Source organism: Pan troglodytes, chromosome 20, assembly GCF_028858775.2.
Source record: "Pan troglodytes isolate AG18354 chromosome 20, NHGRI_mPanTro3-v2.0_pri, whole genome shotgun sequence".
Taxonomy (NCBI): domain Eukaryota; kingdom Metazoa; phylum Chordata; class Mammalia; order Primates; family Hominidae; genus Pan; species Pan troglodytes.
The window spans coordinates 52,668,021-52,683,971 of NC_072418.2; the positions used below are offsets into that span (position 1 = coordinate 52,668,021).

Here is a 15,951-nt window from a genome sequence, read left to right on the forward strand (position 1 = left end):
GAGGCCCACGTGGTAAAGAACTGAGACCTCCTGCCAACAGCCAGTGAGGCACACATGAGTGCACCATCTTGGAAGCAGATCCTCCAGTCCCAGTCAAGCCTTCAGATGACTGTCGCCCGGCTGACAGCTTAACCACAACTTCATGAGGGACACGGAGCCAGAACCACCTTAGCTAAGCTACTTTTGATTTCCTTACTTTTAACAACTATGTGAGATAATAAATGTTTGTTAATTCAAGTTGCTATACTTTGGGGTAACTTTTTTTTTTACACAGGAATAAAGAATACAAACTGCAAACACCTCAGCCTCAACCCTCATATTCTTTTTTGAAATTTACTTTTATTTTTATTTATTTTTTTGAGACGGAGTTTTGTTCTTGTTGCCCAGGCTGGAGTGCAATTGCACAATCTCGGCTCACCACAACCTCCACCTACCCGGGTTCAAGCGATTTTCCTGCCTCAGCCTCTCAAGTTAGCTAGGATTACAGGCATGCCCCACCATGCCCGGTTAATTTTGTATTTTTAGTAGAGACGGGGTTTCTCCATGTTGGTCGGGCTGGTCTAGACCTCCTGACCTCATGTGATCTGCCCGCCTCGGCCTCCCAAAGTGCTGGGATTACAGGCTTGAGCCACCATGCCTGGCCTGTTTGAGACCAAGTTTCACTCTGTCACCCAGGCTGGAGTGCAGTGGTGCAATCTCAGCTCACTGCAACCTCCTCTTCCCAGGCCCAAATGATTCTTGTGCCTCAGTCTCCCGAGTAGCTGGGATTACAGGCGTGAGCCACTGCACCTGGCCAAGAAATTTATTTTTGGTTGGAATACTGCCTGGCGCAATCTGGGCTCACTGCAAGCTCCACCTCCCGGGTTCACGCCATTCTCCTGCCTCAGCCTCCCGAGTAGCTGGGACTACAGGTGCCCGCCACCATGCCCAGCTAATTTTTGTATTTTTAGTAGAGACGGGTTTTCCCCATGTTGGCCATGCTGGTCTTGAACTCCCAACCTCAGGTGATCCACCCGCCTTGGCCTCCCAAAGTGCTGGAATTATAGGCGTAAGCCACTGTGCCCAGCCCAGAGGCTCAGTTTTATGTCCACTGGCTCCTGATCCAAATGTATAGTTTTTAATAACTCTAACCTTTGTCTTTGTTTTTCATACCCTAGTGAGATAGGAATTTGGCAAGACTGGTTTCCAAGACAACAGGACACAAGACCTCACTCATAAGACAGAAAACAGCAAAAGAAACTGGCTAAAACCAGCTAGAACCAAGAGGACAATGAAAGGGACCTCTGGGGCCGGGCCCGGTGCCTCACGCCTGTAATCCCTGCACCTAGGGAGGCCGAGGCGGGTGAATTACCTGAGGTCAGGAGTTCGAGACCAGCCTGACCAACATGGAGAAACCCTGTCTCTACTCAAAATACAAAATTAGCCTGGCGTGGTGGCGCCTGCCTGTAATCCCAGCTACTTGGGAGGCTGAGGCAGGAGAATTTCTTGAACCCGGGAGGCAGAGGTTGTGGTGAGCCAAGATCGCGCCATTGCACTCCAGCCTGGGCAACAAGAGCCAAACTCCATCTCAAAATACAACAACAACTAAAAAGGAAGTGACGTCTGGTTACTTTCACTGCTCATTATATGCTAATTGTAATGCATTAACATGCTAAAAACACTGCCACCAGCACCATGACAGTTTACAAATGCCATGGCCATGCTGAAAAGTTACCCTGTGTGGTCTGGATGGGGTGAAAGCCCAGGTTCTGGGAACTCCCTGCCCCTTATCTAGAAAACCCATGCGTAATTCACCTTTTATTTAGCATATATTCAAGAACTAACCATTAAAATAACCAACCAAGGATCCTCAGAGCTACTCTGCCTATGAGGTTGCTACTCTTACTTTCCCTTCTTTTTTTTTTTTTTTTTCCAATTGTAAAGTGCTGATCTTGTTTATTTGGCAGGAAAACGAGACAATCCAGCAGCCCAGGAGGGACAGGTGGACTTAATCCTCCTCCTCATCATCTCCAGCCCCACCCTCACCCTGGCCCTTCTTGGCGTTCTTCCTCTTCACGCGGCCCGGGCGGCTACCCCCATAGGGAGAGCGCAGAGACAAGTCGATGCGCTTCTGGGAATCCAGGCGGACAGTGAAGGACGGGACGTCCCGTTCACCACCTGATTGCGGACCCTGATACGGCGCTGGCGGATCAGCACGCGAGCGTGGTGGATGGACTTGGCCAAGCCCAGCTTGAAGACCTGGGTCTGCAGGCGTCTCTCTAAGAAATCCTCTATCTTCAGGCCCAGGATGTAATCCAGCTTCGTCTTGCCCTCATCCAGCACCCCAATGCGGAGCAGCCGCCGCAGCAGGACGTTGCCTTCGAACAGACGCCGTGGGTCCTTCTCATCAAGCGTCAGCAGTTCCCAGGCGGCCTTGCGGATGTTGGCCAAGGTAAATTTGACCCTCTAGACCTCACGTTTGTTCCGGAGCCCATACTCGCCGATCAGCTTCAGCTCTTGGTCGAGACGAGATTTCTCGAAGGGTCTCCGCGGGGTCACATAAGTTTTGCGACAAACCCAGCTCCGGGCCACTGGCATGTTGGCTCCGCTTCCCCGTCTGCGCCTGAGCGCAGGACCCGGTCACTGAGAAAGAGCTCCTTTCTTTTTATTTTCTTTTTTCCTTTTCTTTTTCTTTTTCTTTTTTTTTTTTTTTTTTTTTTTTTTTGAGACAGAGTCTCGCTCTGTCGCCCAGGCTGGAGTGCACTGGCGCGATCTCGGCTCACTGCAACCTCCGCCTCCCGGGTTCAAGCGATTCTCCTGTCTCAGCCTCACAAGTAGCTGGGACTGCAGGCGCCCACCATCATGCCCGGCTAATTTTTTGTATTTTTAATACAGATAGGGTTTCAACGTGTTAGCCAGGATGGTCTCGAGCTCCTGACCTCGTGATCCGCCCGCCTCGGCCTCCCAAAGTGCTGGGATTACAGGTGTGAGCCACCACACCCAGCCCAGCCACACCCTTTATAACCTGCCTTGTCACCTCTCTCAGGCCTTTTCTCTTTCTAATGACTATTTTACTTTTCTGCTCTTAGTGCCAAAATGCATGCTTATGACGCTTATTTCACTGTTGGACTGGTAGCATTTGTTCTGGCTATTTGAGCAATTTTTGCTATTCTGTATCAGGTAGGGCACTTTCCTTGTTTTGAATTCTTTATTTTGGAGAGGAACCCCTTTGTTCTGACTCTGGGATGCCAGAGTCACATTGTTCAGTAGCCTCAGTTGTGCCTTTGGGGTTCACTGTTGGCCACCCTCAGGATGCTCCGGGGTTTTCGTCATTTGGTGTGGGGACCCTTGGTGACTGATATCTGGAGGCCCCAGGTCTTTTGGTATTTGGTGCCCTGGATTCAGGTTGCGTGGTTGTACTGGTAGCCAGACTCAAATTTGTTTTTTTTGTTGTACGGAGTCTCATTCTGTCGCCCAGGCTGGAGTGCAGTGGCGCAATGGCTCACTGAAACTTCCGCCTCCCAATTTCAAGTGATTCTCCTGCCTCAGTCTCCCAAGTAGCTGGGACTACAGGCCTGCACCACCACACCCAGCTAATTTTTTATATTTTTAGTAGAGACGGGGTTTCACCATATTGGCCAGGCTGGTCTTAAACTCCTGACCTCGTGATCTACCCGCCTTGGCCTCCCAAAGTGCTGGGATTACAGGTGTGAGCCACCGTGCCCGGCCTGTTTGAGACCGAGTTTCACTCTGTCACCCAGGCTGGAGTGCAGTGGTGCAATCTCGGCTCACTGCAACCTCCTCTTCCCAAGCCCAAATGATTCTTGTGCCTCAGTCTCCCGAGTAGCTGGGATTACAGGCGTGAGCCACTGCACCTGGCCAGAAATTTATTTTTGGTTGGAATACTGCCTGGGTCATTACAAACTGGAAAACCAGAAATTTTAGCCTAAAAATAGTTCTTTGCGGCCAGGTGTGGCAGTCATACCTGTAATTCCAGCAGTTTGGGAGGCCGAGGCGGGTGGATCACAAAGTTAGGAGTTTGAGACCAGCCTGGACAGCATAGTAAAACCCCGTCTCTACTAAAAATACAAAAAATTAGCTGGGTATGGTGTTATGCCTTTAGTCCCAGCTACTTGGGAGGCTGAGGCAGGAGAATTGCTTGAGCCCGGGAGGCAGAGGTTGCAGTGAGCTGAGATCATGTTACTGCACTCCAGCTGGGTGATAGAGACTGTCTCAAAAAGTATCAATCAATCAATAAAATAGAGGACGTGTGCCTCTTTCTGAGTCTGATTTGGCTTTATGTAAGGATAAGTTTGGCCAGTTTTTGGAGAATCCAGTAATTTATTGAAGAGTTTGTTAAGTTGGCCATGTCCTGTGACCTGACTTGGCATGACTAATGGATATTATTGTCTACCTGCTCTACAGTAGAGGAAAAACAGAGGATTCTAGGCACTCCCCATGAAACCACAAATGGAATGGCCACTTGCAATCAAAGCCATGCCATTTATCGGGAGGAGGGAATGCAACCCCAGATTGGCCCCTGATCTGGTTTGGCTGTGTCCCTGCCCAAATCTCATATTGAATTGTAGCTCCCATAATTCCCCCATGTCGTGGGAGGAACCCAGTGGGAGATACTTGAATCATGGGGGAAGTTTCCCCCATACTGTTCTGGTAGTGAATAAGTCTCATGAGATCAGATGGTTTTATAAGGAGTTTCCCCTTGTGCTTGGCTCTCATTCTCTCTTGCCTGCCACCATGTAAGACGTGCCTTTTGCATTCTGCCATGATTGTGAGGCCTCCCCAGCTATGTGGAACTGTAAGTCTATTAAACCTCTTTTCATCCTTTTTTTTTTTTTTTTTTTTTTTTGAGACAGGCTTGCTCTGTCGCCCAGGCTGGAGTGCAGTGGCACAATCTCGGCTCACTGCATCCTCCACCTCCTGGGTTTAAGCAATTCTCCTGCCTCAGCCTCCCAAGTAGCTGAGATTACAGGTGCCTGACACCACTCCCGGCTAACTTTTAAATTTTTAGTAGAGATGGTGTTTCACCATGTTGACCAGGCTGGTCTCAAACTGCTGAACTCTAGTGATCCGCCTGCCTCGGCCTCCCAAAGTGCTGGGATTACAGGCGTGAGCCACTGTCCCTGGCCAGTAACAAAGTTTTAGAAGTACAGAGTGTTAGGGCCAGGTGTGGTGGCTCACGCCTATAATCCTAGCATTTTGGGAGGCTGAAGTGGGTGGATCACCTCAGGTCAGGACTTGGAAGAAGAGCTGAGGCAGGGCTTGCTTGTCTGACATAATGTAAAAGAGTCTTGGAACATGTCTTGGGTTCAGGGTCTCAAACCCCTCGTGGCCTATGGAACACCAAGCTCTGTGCCTAAGGGTGGAAGGCTGCCCTGCCACACCGCAATCTAAGCCCAGGGCATAAAACCCCTTGTGGCTTGTAAAGAATCCAGGGCTCTGGGCATAAAACCCCTCATAGCCTCTGGAATGTGTCCAGACTCGCTGGCCCCTTGCTCCTTGCTCTCCCAAGATCATAAATTGGTTGTGTCTTGAGTGAAAAGAACCTGTTCTCCTTTATCTCAACTAGCAGAGCATACGCTAAACTGTCATAGCTACGCTTGATGCACCATTACCTTTCTACCCCCATGTCCGCACGTCCTCACCACCTGCTTCTTTGTTTGATTACCAATAAATAGTGTGGGCTCCCAGAGCTCAGGGCCTTCACAGCCTCCATACACCAGTGTTGGCCCCCTGGACCCATCCTATGTACTCTTAACTTGTTTTGTCTCATTCCTTTGATTCTGCCGGACTTCGTAGCCCCCACGACCTGGTGTTGGGTCTGATCACCCCAACAAGCCTGGTCAACATGGTGAAAGCCCGTCTCTACTAAAAATACAAAAATTAGCTGGGTGTGGTGGTGAATGCCTGTAGTCCCATCTACTTGGGAGGCTGAGGCAGGAAAATTGCTGGAACCTGGGAGGAAGAGGTTGCAGTGGGCAGAGATGGCGCCACTGCACTCCAGCCTGGGTGACAGAGCAAGACTTCATCTCAAAAAAACTAAATAGGCTGGGCGCGATGGCTCATGCCTGTAATCCCAGCACTTTGGGAGGCCAAGGCAGGTGGATCACGGGGTCAGGAGATCGAGACCATCTTGGCTAAATAAATAAATAAATAAATAATAAAGTACACAGTGTTACAACTCTGTCAGTCCCCATATAACACCCCCATGCTGCCTATAAAATAACCAGATGGGGATACGAGTTTGTCAAGGCTCTGAGGGCAGTCAATAAGGCAGGAATTCCAGTCCTGCCAGTAGTTCCCAACCCTCACACGATGCTGACCCATGTCCCAGGAAACGCTAATTGGTTCATGGCATTGGATATAAACATGCTTTTTTTTTTTTTTTTTTTTTTTGAGATGGAATCTTGCTCTGTCACCCAGGTTGGAGTGCAGTGGCATGATCTTGGCTCACTGCAATCTCTGCCTCCCAGGTTCAAGCAATTCTCCTGCCTCAGCCTCCCGAGTAGCTGGGACTACAGACGTGTGCCATCATGCCAGGCTAATTTTTTGTATTTTTAGTAGAGACAGGGTTTCATCATGTTAGCCAGGATGGTCTCGATCTCCTGACCTCAGGTGACCCACGCACCTTAGCCTCCCAAAATGCTGGGCTTAGAGCAATGACCACCGCGCCCAGCCCAGATGCTTTCTTTTATATAACTTTACACCCAGACTCCCAATACATTTTTGTTCTTGTTTTTTTTTTTTTCTTTTTTTTTTTGAGACAGAGTTTTGCTCTTGTTGCCCAGGCTGGAGTACAATGGCTCGATCTCAGCTTACTGCAACCTCCGCCTCCGGGTTCAAGTGATTCTCCTGCCTCAGCCTCCCAAGTAGCTGGGATTATAGGCATGGGCCACCATGCCCGGCTAATTTTGTATTTTTAGTAGAGACAGGGTTTCTCCATGTTGGTCAGGCTGGTCTCGAACTTCTGACCAGCATTTTGGGAGGCTGAGGTGGGAGGATAGCTTGAGCCTAGGAGCTTGAGACCAGCCTGTGCAACATAGCAAGACCCCATCTCCACAAAAAAGTTTAAAAATTAGCCGGGCTTGGGGGCACATGCCTGTAGTCCCAGCTACTTGGGAGGCTGAGGTGAGAGGATGGCTTGAGCCTGGGAGGTCAAGGCTGCAATGAGTCATGATCATGCTACTGTACTCCAGCCTGGGTGACAGAGTGAGACCCCTTCCAAGAAAAAGGAAAGAAAGGAAAGGAAAGGAAAGGAAAGGAAAAGGAGAAGGAAGGAGAGAGAGAAAGAAAGAAAGAGAGACAGAGAGGGAGGGAGAGAAAGAAAGAAGGAAAGAAAGAGGCTGGGCGCAGTGGCTCACGCCTGTAATCCCAGCACTTTGGGAGGCCGAGGCGGGCAGATCACAAGGTCAGGAAATCGAGACCATCCTGGCTAACATGGTGAAACCCTGTCTGTACTAAAAATACAAAAAATTAGGTGGGCTTGGTGGCGGGCGCCTGCAGTCCCAGCTACTCGGGAGGCTGAGGCAGGAGAATGGCGTGAACCCGGGAGTCGGAGTTTGCAGTGAGCAGAGATCGCGCCACTGCACTCCAGCCTGGGGGACAGAGCGAGACTCTGTCTCAAAAAAAAATAATAAATAATAAATAAATAAAAAATAAAAAAAGAGGAAAAGGTAGTAGCCCTAACCCCATTGTGTCACTCTCTCTTGAACCTGCCCACATGCCTTTTTCTTGTGTACTTTTTGCTTTGCAATAAATCTCCTTACTTTCACTATCTTCTGACTCATCCTTGAATTCCTTACTTCTCGTGATGATGTCAAGAGCCTGGCATTTGGGGACCTCTCACAGCCCACTGGTATCACCATTTTTTTTTTTTTTTTTTTTTTTTTGAGACAGAGTGTTGCTCTGTCGCCCAGGCTGGAGTGCAGTGGGATGATCTCAGCTCACTGCAACCTCCACCTCCCAGATTCAAGTGATTCTCTTGCTTCAGCCTCCAGAGTAGCTGGGATTACAGGTGCCTGCCACCATGATCATCTAATTTCTTGTATTTTTAGTAAACACGGGGTTTCAACAGGTTGCCCAGGCTGGTCTCAAGCTCCTGACCTCAGGTGATCAACCTGCCTCAGCCTCCCAGAGTGCTGGGATTATGGGGGTGGGCCACCATGCCCGGCCAACAATGATGTTTCTTTTCCTCGCCGTCTTAAACATTGCTTTAGGAAACACTCTCTATTCGAATTATTTATTGGACCTTGCCTGCTCCCATAGGAAACTTCCCAACTAGACGGCCGTCCCTTTAAAATTGTTTTCCTGCAATGTTACCCACCTGGCCTGTCCTCAGTACTATCATAATACCCATGCCATCTCTCCTACAGGCAATGGGATCTACTTTGTACCACTTATTCAATGCCATTTATAGGGCAAGTTTTTTTTTTTTTACAAAGTATCGCTCTTGTTGCCCAGGCTGGAGTGCAATGCGTGATCTCGGCTCACTGCAACCTCTGCCTTCCAGGTTCAAGCGATTCTCCTGCCTCAGCCTCCCAAGTAGCTGGGATTACAGGCACCTGCCACCATGCCTGGCTAATTTTTTTGTATTTTCAGTAGAGATGGGGGTTTCACCATGCTGGCCAGGCTGGTCTTGAACTCTTGACCTCAGGTGATCCACCCGCCTCGGCCTCCCAAAGTGCTGGGATTACAGGCGTGAGCCACTGCGCCTGGCCAGGGCAGGATCTTTTAACACTACCTGTCAAGTAAATGCCACACATTTTTGCCCTGATGGTACCATCAAGTACATTTCTTCTTGTCTCCCTGGAGGGTCTTAGTCCCTCTGTAGACAATTATGCCCTTCTCTACTCCTATAGCTGCCTCTCATAATAATGGCATTATTTTAAATTACCACTTTCCAGTCAAATTCTTTTTTTCTCTTTTTTTTTTTTTGAGATGGAGTATCGCTCTGTTGCCCAGGCTGGAGTGCAGTGGAGAGATCTTGGCTCACTGCAACCTCCACCTCCTGGGTTTAAATAATTCTCCTACCTCAGCCTCCTGAGTAGCTGGGATTACAGGCACCCGCCACCACACCCAGCTAATTTTTGTATATTTAGTAGAGATGAGGTTTCGCCATGTTGGCCAGGCTGGTCTCAAACTCCTGACCTCAAGTGATCTGCCCACCTCAGCCTCCCAAAGTGATGGGATTATAGGCGTGAGCCACTGTCCCTGGCCTCCCCCCAAATTCTTATCCCATTCATGCTTAAACCAAAGCGTCACTTAGATAACAGAGATGCTCAACCTTCTTAACTCCCCTCCCACATGGGTTTGTGCTCCCAATGGATACCTTTGGCTATATGGACGCTGTAGTAGTCCGTTGTCACACTGCTATAAAGACATAGCTCAGACTGGGTAATTTATAAAGAAAAGAGTTTTAATTGACTCACAATTCTGCATGGCTGGGAAGGCCTCAGGAAACTTACAATCATGGAGGAAGGGAAAGCAGGCACGTCTCACGTGGTGGCAAGAGAGAGAGAGGGGCAAGCGCAGGAACAACTGCCTCATAAAACCATCATATCTCATGAGAACTCACTCACTACCACGAGAACAGTGTGGGGAAAACCACCACCATGATCCAATCACCTCCCGCCTGGATCCTCCCTCGACGTGTGCGGATTACGGGCATTACAATTTGAGATGAGATTTGGGTGGGGACACAGAGCCAAACCATATCAGATACCCATTCAGTCAGCCTCCAAATAACTTTTCTTTCATTTGAAATCATAAAACCCGTGGTTAACAGTGTATTGATAACGTTTGGTTCAGGGGTCAATGTATAACAGGACAGGCAAAGCCCTCTAATATACAGTTACATGACATCACTCACCCAAGTGCTAAGCAGGCAGTTGGCCTTATCTTGGCTGGAGTTGGGGCTGCCATCAACTTGTTGGCCCCATGGGGAGGATTTGCCCATCATGAGGCAACTCTTCAAAACTTTACTTCTTCACTCAGCCAGGCACGGTGGTTCACACCTGTATTCCCAGCACTTTGGGAGGCCAAGGCAGGTGGATCATGAAATCAGGAGATCGAGACCGTCCTGACTAACATGGTGAAACCCCGTCTCTACTAAAAATATAAAAAATTAGCCAGGTGTGGTGGTGGGCGTCTGTAGTCCCAGCTACTCGGGAGGCTGAGGCAGGAGAACAGTGTGAACCCGGGAGGCGGAGCTTGCAGTGAGCCGAGGTCACACCACTGCACTCCAGCCTGGGTGACAGAGCGAGACTCTGTTTCAAAAAAAAAAAACAAAAAAAAAACCTGTACTTCTTTACTCTGTACACTGCTGTCTCATAGACTACAGGACAGTTTAGATAAATTGAGACTGTCCCTTGATTCTGTAACAGATGTAGTAATGGGTAACAGATTAGCATTAGTCTATCCATGGTCTAATGGAACATTAGTAATTAGTATGGTCAGTGGGACAACTGTAATTAATAAAACCTGCTGTACCTACATAAACACCTCAGATCAAATGGAGAAAAATATCAACAAGATACACGAACAACTACCTGGCTACCTTCATCATACCGAGACTGGTACAGAACAGCTGGAGTCCCGGCTAAACCCTATCCTTAAGCCTGGAACCGCCGCCCTAAGTGAAAACAGCTGACCCCATTTTTCCATCCAAATGTTGCCTTTTTGGCCTGCCACACCTCTATCCTGTGCCCAGAAAAAGACTGCCGCTGGCAGAGCAACACAAGCGGCTGATGGCTGAGCATCAAAGACTACGGATAGACACGGCTAACTTCAGATGGCGCAGCTTCAGGGAAAGATCACCTTCCCACACCCTCCCCTGGCCTCCATTCCACTGAGAGCCACTTCCATCACCCAATAAAATCCTCCCCATACACTACCCTACAATCTGTTCGTGTGACCTAATTCTTCCTGGACACCAGTCAAGAACCCGGGTGCTGAGAGGGCAGGGGCTTGGACGCTCCCACACAGAGCCTGCTCCCACCAGAGAGGAGTGACTGGCCGGCTCCAGCGTTTGTTCCCTTCAGTTCCTGCACTCGCTTGCTCCCACGCTCCCTCTCATGAGGAGTCACCAGCAGCAGGCTGAGCCAAAAAAGCCACTCCAGTTCCCGCCCATGAAGAGGATCAAGGTCAAGGTGATGTAGGAGTTAAGACGAAATCACTTAGACTGATAGGGTAAGGGAGTCCTTGGTAAGGCTTTCCTTTTTAATGAAAAGCAGCCCCGAATCATTTTCTAATGAAGAGCGGCTTGTAAAGTTGAGCTGCAGAGATAGGCATGCAAGCTGGGAGCTTGCCTGGGTGAACGCCGGCCTGGCGGGAACAAGGAACTAGGGACTAGACATGTTCAATATGGTGGCTCCATCTTCCCTTCTCTGCCAGCCACGTGTACAGTTAATGAGCAGACAAGAGGGCTCTGGCCATGGGGAGAGTTCATTTACATAATAAGATTAGGGTGGGGAGGGCTTGGCGCGGTGGCTCACGCCTGTAATCCCAGCACTTTGGGAGGCCAAGGCGGGTGGATAACCTGAGGTCAGGAGTTCAAGACCAGCCTGGCCAAAATGGTGAAACCCCATCTCTACTAAAAACACAAAAATTAGCTGGGCATGATGGCGGGTACCTGTAATCCCAGCTACTCGGGAGGCGGAGGTTGCGGTGAGCCGAGATCGTGCCATTGCACCCCAGCCTGGGCAACAAGAGCGAAACTCTGTCTCAAAAAAAAAAAAAAAGAAAAAAGAAAAAAAGATTAAGGAAGCCTATATAATGTTTGAGCAGGGAATAAAGTAGGAATTTGGCAGGACTAACTTCCAAGACAACATGTGACACGACCCTGCTGATAACACAGGAGACAGTAAAAGAAACTGGCCAAAACCAGCTGGAACCAAGACAGGATGAAAGCGACCTCTGGCTACCCTCACTGCTCATTATACACTAATTAGAATGCATTTGCATGCCAAAAACACTTCCACCCGCACCATGACAGTTTGCAAATGCCACGGCCATGCTGAGAAGTTACTCAGTATCATCTGGATGGGGGAGAAAATTCAGGTTCTGGGAGCTCCCTGTTCCTTACCCAGAAAACTCATGTATAATCCACCCCTTATTTAGCATATAATCAAAAAATAACTATAACCATAAAAATATATCAAAACAGCCAACCAATAGCCCTTAGGACTACTCTACCTGTGGGGTAGCCACTCTTTGATTCACTCCCTTTTTTTTTTTTTTTTTTTTTTTTCTGGAGACAGGGTCTCCCTCTGTCGCCCAGGCTGCTGGAGTAGAGACATATTCTCGGCTCATTGCAAACTCCACCTCCCAGGTTCAAGCATTTCTTGTGCCTTAGCCTCCTGAGTAGCTGGGACTACAGGCACACGCTACCACACCCGGCTAATTTTTGTATTTGTTTTGTTTTTTGTTGTTGTTGTTGTTTTGAGACGGAGTTCCACTCTTGTTGCCCAGGCTGGAGTGCAGTGGCACCATCTTGGCTCACCGCAACCTCCGCCTACCGGGTTCAAGCGATTCTCCTGCCTCAGCCTCCCAAGTAGCTGGGATTACAGGCATGCGCCACCATGCCCAGCTAATTTTGTATTTTTAGTAGAGATGGGGATTACAGGCGTGAGCCACAGCGCCCGGCCAATTTTTGTATTTTTTAGTAGAAATGGGGTTTCACCATATTGGCCAGGCTGGTCTTGAACTCCTGGCGTCAAGTGATCCACCTGCCTTGGCCTCCAAAGTGCTGGGATTACAGGGGTGAGACACTGCACCCAGCCCCTTTTTTCCTTTACTTTCTTTTTTTTTTTGAGACGGAGTTTCACTTTTGTTGCCCAGGCTGGAGTGCAATGGTGTGATCTCCGCTCACTGCAACTTCTGCCTCCCGGGTTCAAGAGAGCCTCCTGTCTCAGCCTCCCAAGTAGCTGGGATTACAGGCGCATGCCACCACGCCTGGCTAATTTTTGTATTTTTAGTAGAGATAGGGTTTAATCATTTTGGTCAGGCTGGTCTCGAACTCCTGACCTCAGGTGATCCACCCGCCTACACCTCCCAAAGTGCTGGGATTACAGGCATGAGCCACCACGCCTGGCTAGTCCTTTACTTCCTTAATAATCTTGCTTTCACTTTACTGAATCCACTTGCTCTTCAATGTATTATTTTTTTTCTAGACAGGGTCTCACTCTGTTACCCAGACTAGACTGCAGTGGTACCATCATGGCTCACGATAGCCTCAACCTCCCAGACTCAAACAACCCTCTGGCCTCAGCCTCCCAAGTAGCTGGGACTACAAGTAGGCACCACCATGTCCACTAGGCCAATTTTTAAAATTTATTTTTATTTATTTATTTTTTTGAGACAGAGTTGCCCAGGCTGGAGTGCAATGGCACGATCTTGGTTCACTGCAACCTCTGCCTCCTGGGCTCAAGCGATTCTCCAGCCTCAGTCTCCCAAGTAGCTGGGATTACAGGTGCGTGCCGCCATGCCCAGCTAATTTTTGTATTGTGAGTAGAGACAGGATTTCACTATGTTGGTCAGGCTGGTCTCGAACTCCTGACCTCAAGTGATCCGCCAGCCTCGGCCTCCCAAAGTGTTGAGATTACAGGGTAAGCTACTGCACCTGGGCTAAAATTATTTTTAGTATAGACAGAGCCTCACTATGTTGCACGGGCTGGTCTTCAAGTCGTGTTGCTCTTGAATTCTTTCCTCTGTGAAGCCAAGAACCCACTTGGCCTCCCAGACTGAACCCCAATTTTGGGGTGCGTCCTGTGACAGCAGGACCAATATAATGCTGTTTCCTGTAGTTACTGCCACCACAATACCACAGGGTCCTCTTTTTGCCTTTTCAGTTTCCTAGTTACCAATCCTTTAATACCTAAATTTATTTATATTCGATCATCTCTGTTAAAATAACCAGTGTGATTTCTGTCTCCTGAATATACCCTGACTGACACAGATATTTGTAATAGGAAGGAGCTTTCCAAAGGTAGGTTTTGGAAAATTGTTTATTCATTTATTTATCTATTATTATTTTTTGAGACAGGGTCTTACTCTGGCGCCCAGGCTGAAGGAGAGTGGTGTGATCATAGCTCATTGCAGCCTCGAGCTCCTGGGCTCAAGCAATCCTCCCACCTCAGCCTCCTGAGTAGGTGGGACCACAGGCATGCACCACCATGCCCAGCTAATTTTTATTTTATTTTATTTTATTTATTTATTTTTGAGACAGAGTCTCACTCTGTCGCCCATGCTAGAGTGCAGTGGAGCCATCTCGGCTCACTACAAGCTCTGCCTCCCGGGTTCACGCCATTCTCCTGTTTCAGCCTCCCGAGTAGCTGGGACTACAGGTGCCTGCCGCCAAGCCCGGCTAATTTTTTGTATTTTTAGTAGAGACGGGGTTTCACTGTGTTAGTCAGGATGGTCTCAATTTCCTGACCTCGTGATCCACCCGCCTCGGCCTCCCAAAGTGCTGGGATTACAGGCGTGAGCCACCGCACCCAGCACAAGTTTCTAATATGAAGGTTTGGGCATCAGTTGAAAATGAGTGGGACTTTGAGACTTGAGGCTGGGTGCAGTGGCTCGCACCTGTAATCCCAGCACTTTTGGAGGCTGAGGTGGGAGGATCACGAGGTCAGGAGATCGAGACCATCCTGGCGAACATGGTGAAACCCTGTCTCTACTAAAAATACAAAAAAAAAAAAAAAAAAAAAATTAGCCGGGCGTGGTGGCAGGCGCCTGTAGTCCCAGCTACTCCAGAGGCTGAGGCAGGAGAATGGCGTGAACCTGGGAGGCAGAGCTTGCAGTGGGCCGAGATCGCGCCACTGCACTCCAGCCTGGGCGACAGAGCAAGACTCCGTCTCAAAAAAGTCATTCCTTCAGTCTCCTTCAACCATCACTCCAGTGAAAATACTTTTGTTGCTCAATGCTATAATCAGTTTCCCGGTTCTCATCGTAGCTGACCAACAGAAGCATTTGGAATTGATTGCTCCCTCCTCATTGGTACATTTTTTCACTGCCTTCAAGGACATCATCTTATTTTATTTTATTTTATTTTTGAGATGGAGTTTCACTCTTGTCACCCAGGCTGGAGTGCGATCGTGCAATCTTGGCTCACTGTAATCTCTGCTCCCAGGTTCAAGCAATTATCCTGCCTCAGCCTCCCGAGTAGCGGGGTAGTAGTGGTGCCACCCACCACGCCCGGCTAATTTTTGTATTTTTAGTAGAGACGGGGTTTCACCATGCTGGCCAGGCTGGTCTCCAACTCCCGACCTCAGGTGATCCGCCCGCCGCGGCCTCCCACAGTGCTGGGATTACAGGCGTGAGCCACCGTGCCCGGCCACATCATCTTATTTTGATTCTCCTCCTACTCGCTGGTTATTCCTTTCGTTTTCCACCGTGAGTTCCATCACTTATTTGATTTTAGGCTTCTGAATTTTGGAGTGCTCTGAAACCTAGGTTGTTCTCTCACTCGCTGTCGCTCTAAGATGAGCTCAGGACTTTAAACTCTCAGCTCCAGAAGGAGTTATTCCAAAGAGCTCGCAAACCTGTGGGTATGTGTAGCAATGGATTCTAAGGGTTTTGGACCAGGGAGGATGGAATGTAAGGTTTGATCGGACTGAAGTAATTAATTTTTTTTTTTTTTTTGAGACAGAGTCTTGCTCTGTCGCCCAGGCTGGAGTGCAGTGGCGGGATCTCAGCTCACTGCAACCTCCACCTCCTCGGTTCAAGTGTTTCTCCTGCCTCAGCCTCCCGAGTAGCTGGGATTACAGGCGCCGCCACCACGCCCAGCTAATTTTTTGCATTTTTAGTAGGGATGGGGTTTCACCACATTGGCCAGGCTGGTCTCAAACTCCTGACCTTAGGTGATCCGCCCACCTCGGCCTCCCAAGTGCTGGGATTACAGGCATGAGCCACCGCGCCTGGCCTGAAGTAATTAATTTTTAGTTTTAGTTTTTTGAG

At 48.9% G+C, this 15,951-nt stretch overlaps 1 pseudogene; it reads right to left on the minus strand.

Annotated features, from left to right (window-relative positions):
* Positions 1 to 1,972: 1,972 nt before the first annotated feature.
* Positions 1,973 to 2,639, minus strand: LOC748263 (small ribosomal subunit protein uS4-like; annotated as a pseudogene).
* Positions 2,640 to 15,951: the final 13,312 nt, after the last annotated feature.